A 6429-nucleotide genomic window follows, 5' to 3' on the forward strand; every position below is an offset into this window, starting at 1 on the left:
GATATGTATATGTATCTATACCAACGTTTTCATATCTGTACCTGTTATCGAACATGTCTATCTTAAAATAACGGTCTAACCGATCGGACCGAAAGACTGTTATATTATATAAATAATAATATGATATAATATAATATGTAGGACCGAGCGCTTGCCGCTTTACCAAAAGCTATAGCTGGTGGTAATGGTGCAACTCAAATCTTTTAAACCGCACAGCAGCTCAAGGACCACGGTTCGATCGCTCTATCAAGCAGGGACAATTATTGCACCCAACAATCTCCCTCCCAATAATTTCACTTCTTGCAATCAATGGGAATCGAACCCGTGACCTTGGCTCTGATACCAATTGTAGGACCGAGCGCTTGCCGCTTTACCAAAAGCTATAGTTGGTGGTAATGGTACAACTCAAATCTTTTAAACCGCACATCAGCTCAAGCACCACGGTTCGATCGCTCTACCAAGTAGGGACAATTATTGCACCCAACATAATAAATAATGTATTTTAGATTATGAAAATTAAAATTAGTATATGAGTATTAAAAAAATATTTACCAAAATTTATATTATAAACAACAACATATTGTTAGGATAAAAAATGTGTTTAAATGGGAATGGTTAACTAAAAACATTAAAAATATTGAGATAGTTTTTACTAACTTAAGCCGTGTGAGTAGCTTAAGTGAATTTTCGAGTCAAACTGCGTTCATAGAGCAACTAACAGATAAGTGCGTAAACAACCCAATATACAAAGTTAATAAGATAATGCATAGATATAATCAGATTAGATAAGTAATTGGTTGAAAGTAAATAGCGATGACAATTTATTTATGTAAGTTTGAAAACTAAGCTTATAAGTCTTCTTTTATTCGTTTCCAGAAGAATTCCACTAGATAATTGGCACAACTTTCGTACAAATCCACTTTAACGCGGTTAATAGAGATGAAACTCCTAATAACTATTCAAACAACTTAATCTGTTCATAAACACTTTTCTGATTCTCACAATATAGTAAAGCTCGTGTAATCAAAAGATAAGTGAGAACAAAAGTGTACAAAGTGATACTTTAACAATCTGATAGAATTATTCAGCGTGTGCAATTTCAGATTGAGATAAGATTTTGAGTGATGTTGATAATCAATAATACGATGGATTCAGAGTAGCAGTGGTTAGCAGTGGTTAATTGTTAGGATCAAGCGCTTACCACTAGGCTAAAAGATATAGTTGTTAGCCAATGCGCAATTTTATTTCCTTACACTTGTGACAGCTGCTTGCTTATCGGCTGTTGTCACAATTGAATCAGAATTAGCTACGATCCGATCATTCTTCGAAAGAATCGAAATGTACACATACTTGGGTGATAAAAGGTCAGGCTATTAGGCCCATGAGTCCAGGAAGTTACGTCTCTATCTGCTAGTATTGTCTCATATCACTTAGAGATCAATCTTACCTTTTCTCTATCGTCGATCATGTCCCAAGCGGAGACAGTATTACCCGTTAAGATCTGATGTCACTCTTTTACGGCTCACTTAGCCAACCAGATCAAGCGGCGCAACGTCAGCAGCTTGACGCATGATAACTTCTCAGAAGTCACTCATCTCAGTACTACTCTCACTAATGCACGTTTAACCCAACAACTACTAAAATAATATTTATAATAAAGTTCAAAATTCAAATAATCATATATATTTAAAAAAAATTAAGATTTTAAATATAAGAAACAATTAAGTTCTAAAAAAATATTGAAACAGTTCGACCGATTTTGCCGTTAAAACAATTTTTAAATATAATTTAATCGGAACAGTGAAAGTTTTCGGTAGAACCGATCGATCCAGTATTATCTGATTTTGGAAACACGAATATGTATTATTAAAAAGGATATATCTCAATATTTAACTAACTTTTGGTGTAGCGTTATTTTTAATTTAAAAATTATCATTCAACTTGGATATATAATTTTGTTCTTGAATGGACTCTTAAAAAAACACATTAAATTTTATTTTTTTTAACTACTCTTTATTCATATTTTAATTTAGTATTATATAATATTCTTAAATTTTCATATTTCATAATTATAGAAAAATCATCATATTAAATCTTGTGTTATATTTAATTTTATAAATATTATAACAACATAAAAATTTAAGAAACAAAAACAATAAATACTAATTCATATAATCAATATATCACACGCACAACTTGTATGTAGGGATGTCAATGGATCCGGGTTTTATCCAGACCCGCAATGGACCCGCGTGTATGGGGTGAGTTTGGGCATACTAAATGGGTCATGGGGCGGGTCTCGGGTCCTAATTTTTCATACCCGTCCGGATATGGGGCGGTTCATGGGTTCTATAATACCCGTCCATACCCGCCCCATATATGTAGATATAAATATTCTAGGGATTTTTGTTTTATTAATTTTCATTTTTTTAGTAGCTCACCTCAACCATAATGATCTTAGTTATTCTTATGTCAACTGCTGCATTTGAATATGCTTTTAGCAATAGTGGAAGAATAGTTGGTCCTCATCTTAGTAGACTTAATCCAACGACTTTGGAGACATTGATGTGCTCGCGAAGATGGTTGTGGGGTGATGTGAAAGGTAAATAAATCACAATTTTATTTTGTTATTGCACTTTCATTTTAATTTTTTACTTTTTCTCTTTAAATTACATTTTTTTATAATTTGAAATTACACTTTTATTTTTTTAATATACTTTCTCTATTTAATTTTGTAGGTTAATTCTTCAAGTAGTTTACCAACTTGTCCCATCATTCTTGATGAGGATGAAAATGATCCCGAAGAATGTGTCTGAAATATTGCCTACTCGTTGCTGTTATATTGATCTGTTTAAATTATGTTATGACTTATTTTTGGGGATGTCAAGATTTTTTTGAAGAGCTAGTAACTCTTTTTTTTATGTAATTCTTTATGTCATGAAAATACTTTGTTTGTTATTATTAAGTGTAGTCGAAGACATGAATTAATTTTCCACAATGTTGTATTTACAGGTTTATCTGTTTCATAATTCAGTCATGTGGGAAGAAATATTACTTTTTAATTTTAAAAAAATTCGGGTCTCACGGATCTACCCGGTCTCGTTTCATATTCGAGGTGGAGTGGGTCCGAAGAATATTTAACCGGGGTGGGGCGGGTAATGGGTCAAAGTTTTTTTCATGGGGAGAGTCTTGGGTTTAGCCAAATCCCGCCCCATACCCGCACCATTGACATCCCTACTTGTATGTCCAATAGCTCATAAATATAATAAAACAAAAAAAAAAATAGAGTATAAGGATATGAGTTATTATACTATCCAGATACAAAAACGTAAAAGATTGGGACACGTTTCTACCTAGAATGCTAAGCGCATTTTTCTTGCCAAACCTACCAATATTGCCTAATTTTTTTATTATTAATGTCAATTTAATATTATATATATAATATAAAAGTGGACCCAAATAAATTTTTTTTTTTTTTGTACCCAACCACTTAAATTCATGTCAACCTCAATTATTCATTTTTTGTGGAGATTAGGATCATCCCCACTAAATATTTTTGAATTTAATATATTAATTGGTAGGTAAGTTCCCACGAAATTGTTGTACTTTTTGAATATAATAATGGTTGAAAATAAGAGACAGAGTGTTAGAAAATAAAAGTTGTAAATATTGAAAATTAGTGTTTAATTATGTATGTACTGATGTATTTACTTTTGGATTATTTACAAAGAAATTATATAAATAGATCTCTCAATTTGTAAAGAAAAATACAATTGAGTGGAGAATTTTTTTATAAAAGTGTGTAATTTAATATATTTTGTGAGTTTGAGATTTTTGGTTTTTACCGTAAATTTTTATTTTTAACACTAATTTCATTTTTTCCTTTGTACACATTAGGTAGTGAATATGGACAGAATTAAACCACTTGTTGAAGAACTAGAGTACATGCGCAGCAATGGAATTCATATGCAATCACAGATCAAGACATCTAACATGAAGAAATTAAAAGTACAAATTCAAGAATATGAGGATTACGTGGTTCGATGAATACGATCTACATCCACGGGAGGAAGAACGATTTCATTTAAATGAGTTCCAATTACCAGCTGTACAAACTCAAGAACAGATTGAATCACTCTTGTGTATATATCTTTCTTTTATAAGCGCATACACTCTGGAATCAATCTAATCTATCTTGAATCTTCACCGAGAGAGTTGTATTTCTGGAGATGGATGAGAGTTTCTGATGCGTATCATTTACTTGTCGAGTGAATCCACTTTTTATATCATCTTGTCTTCTTGAATTGACCAGCATTTTAAGTCAACAAAGAATTCTAAATATCAGATAGTCATGACTCAACATCTTGCCACATATTACCACGTTTAAAGACTCACTCACACATTTGGCTCACAATTTACACACACACACATATATTGATGTAATCCGGGTGAATCGAGTGGATGTAATCGGGGCAATCCACCGGATATTGATATAAAGTTTAAGGAAAATGAGTAAGGAAATGATATATCTTGTCAGAAAAATATATCTCTGTAACTTTGGGTTTTTACCGTGACATGCAAACAATGAAATGAACCCGTGAATGGGTGCCGGAGGAGTGTCCGACGTATCCACTCCGATGCTCAAGTCAGCAGGTGAAGAAGAAATGTGAAATGGCTTGTACATGTGTGAATATACGTGAGTGCTTGAGAATTCAAAGTTCCAGAATCTATAAATGAAATTAATACCTGCTATTTAGGAAGAAATATCATGATTACCTTGTTTTCAGTGCCCACCTGCTAAGTATGGTAAGGTGGCTTCACATACACTACTTCTGATAACTTCTATGACACGCCAAACCCATGTTGTTCTGACAGATAAGATAACACATACCGATACACTCGAGTGTGGTGCGCTTTTCGAGGCAACTCAGGTAGGAAGTTCCCAGGAGCTTATATGAGAGCCCGGGTTCATGACTGCCCGGGTAGAAAATATCCCGAGTGAACCCATGCCTGGCTAATGGAGAAAGTGATCTGCATATTGATTCTAATTTGGGTTATCCATTCAGTTTCCCGGATAATCCATGATTCGAGCTCTTATGGGGGTATCACCACTCATCCCTTAAATAGTCGGGCTAGAGCCTTACTCGCTGTCCCAATCAGTCATGTTTGGGCTTCAATAGAAAGACTATCAATTCCAGATTACAAAAGCATCGGGGGCTTTAAATATCCTAGAGATGGAATGAGGTGTCGGGAGCTTCAATTTCATGGGGTGTAGCTAAGATGACAGGGCCTCATATCTCCCGTACTTTAAATAAGATGTCGGGGCCTCATGTCTTCCGGACTTTAATATTTTGTCGTTTAGTATTCCGAGAATATGATAAGTCTGACACTTCGATATCCGTGCACGTCCTTTCGCCTACCTGTACAATTTCCAAGATTCATCCTAGCCATCCGATTCAACTTTAGATCAACGGTGGAGATCACACCCTCCTTCGCCTATATATAATAGCACACCTCCTTCATTTGTTACTTTCTGAAATTTCAAATTTCTCTCCACAGCTCTCCGATGCACGGCGCTTCCCTCCAACTCAAGCGAAGTTCCGTCACCAGCAATTTCTCCGCCGCCACCAACTACACTCTCCTTTTACCATCTTCATAAGTTCCCTCTACTTTTCTCCTTGCCTTTTTTCTAAAAATGTCGAACTCCACCTTTTCCACCTCAGGAGCAAATGCGCGAGGCTCGCCTAGTGATGAGTCCACCGCGATGCGCTTCGCATCCCTCCCTCTTCTCCCCCACCACGCTCTGTTACACGACCCTCCAAAAAACAAAAAACCCACAAATTTAAGCCTTCGTCTTCTAGCCCTCCCCGATCTCTGAACAAGGGCAAGGGTAACGGCAAGACCCGAGCCTCCTCCCCCCAATCCGATGATACCCCTGGTAAGCATCTATAAAACTAAGCAGATCACATCCAGAGGTGGAATCCACCAACTGGTCAATTTTGGGCAGCGGATAATGGTCTTTAGGGCAAGCTTTATTGAGATCCCTAAGTCCACACATATCATCCACTTCCCGGTAGATTTTGGCACCAACACCACATTCGAGAGCCAGGTAGAAAATTGTATTTCCCGAATGTGGCCGACTTTCAGCAAATCTCTAACATGTACATCATTTGATCAGGGGTGAGATCCTTATCAACTCCTGCTGGGACCAGGCAAAAACATTAAGATTTGTTTTTAAACAATTTATCAAACTAACCCGGGTGGATAAGTCAAGGTCTCGGGCCACCCGGATTTCTTTGCCTGGCCCAATCTCCACCACCTTCTGCTCCTCTTCTGCTACAAAGTGCACTTCTCCCTTCTCCACTAACCTCTCCATCTCCCCAAAACTCTGAACTTTCTTCCCCTCCTTCCTTGTTCTCTTCTGATCCA

The sequence above is a fragment of the Primulina tabacum genome, chromosome 5 (genome assembly GCF_025594145.1).
Source record: "Primulina tabacum isolate GXHZ01 chromosome 5, ASM2559414v2, whole genome shotgun sequence".
NCBI lineage: Eukaryota > Viridiplantae > Streptophyta > Magnoliopsida > Lamiales > Gesneriaceae > Primulina > Primulina tabacum.